General features: G+C 35.2%; 1 non-coding gene across 1 annotated transcript; it reads right to left on the minus strand.

Annotated features, from left to right (window-relative positions):
• Positions 1-972: 972 nt before the first annotated feature.
• On the minus strand, positions 973-1,054 carry Trnas-cga. Its single transcript has one exon. It is a non-coding gene; the product is annotated as a tRNA-Ser (tRNA).
• Between the last annotated feature and the right edge of the window lie 232 nt (positions 1,055-1,286).

Genomic DNA, 1,286 nt, shown 5'->3' on the forward strand with positions numbered 1-1,286 from the left:
GTATTAAAAAATTAAAATGACAGGCGACTGGTGATTACCAATTCGTCACAAAGGCATACTTCAGTCAAAGCAGGTTTTATTAAAAATACCAGCCCTTTCTACCCCTTTTTATCCAATATCTGCATTTTCAAGATTATCGGGGGTTTTAATCACCTTTTTCAGGCGATATTCGATACTAATAATGCGTTACTTAAAAAACCATATCCCTGAGGTTATTGACCTCTAAGCTGTGCCATGCTATCTATCATGACCTTGGAAGAGGCAGAAGCGTCTTTCATAGCCACGTATACTATATAAATTACTGACCTCATGTAGTTAATGGTTAAACCTCCAATACGATTTTTATAAAGATGGATTTTTTGCAATCTACGTCATGTAGCGGAACTAAAACATCATATATACCGTCTATTAAACATTAGTTCAATCTATAATCACCTACTGTATCACAGTGTGGGGTGGTTGTGCGAAAACCAAAGTTCTAGCACGTGAAAGAGCTCAGAGAGCAATTATACCACAAATGTAAAACAACTTTAAACCATTGGCTCGGTACAGTCAACTACAACAAAAAAGAAGCATTGTTAAATCCTCTAATATTTTTTTTTCCTTAATCCATCTTTCATGCAACACGCGCACACATTTGTTACGTCTTCCACAACCTCACACATTTACATAGTCATCACAATATATTCATATATTTATTATTTTTACAGTACAGTATTGTTTTTTTTTTGAAACCCATGGTGTTGGTTACCCTCGATGAAACTTTGTAAATTTAAAGAAGAGCGAAGCTTCCCTGTCACAGGTCTCTGACTTACTAGGGAGGCCTCAATCTGAATTCTATTGTACATATAGCTAAACATTTTTTTTTTATAAAGTCGGACCTGTACTACTTAAAAATGCTACAAAAACTGATCTAAGTTTTTAAACAATTTCAAAATTTACGAAATCCACTTAATATATTGCAAAATGTTTCGCAGCCGGTAGGATTCGAACCTACGCTCCCAGAGGGAATCTGATTTCGAGTCAGACGCCTTAACCACTCGGCCACGACTGCTGTGTCAAAGGTCGTAAAATAAAACACTGCCTTCTTTTCCTAAGTGTAAGCAATGTGATAATTATCCCTGAACTCTGAATCTAAGGGCTATATATGACATCCTTCTAATACTTTTTTGACATACAGGAGTAATAATCCCTAAGTCTCGACTTCGTATCCTACCCTAAAAGCCTTATTACAATTTACTTATTTTTTAAGATATCGCTAACTTTAGTTTTTGTTTAAGGATTTT

This window comes from Pieris brassicae, chromosome 3 (genome assembly GCF_905147105.1).
Source record: "Pieris brassicae chromosome 3, ilPieBrab1.1, whole genome shotgun sequence".
In the NCBI taxonomy this organism is placed as follows: Eukaryota; Metazoa; Arthropoda; class Insecta; order Lepidoptera; family Pieridae; genus Pieris; species Pieris brassicae.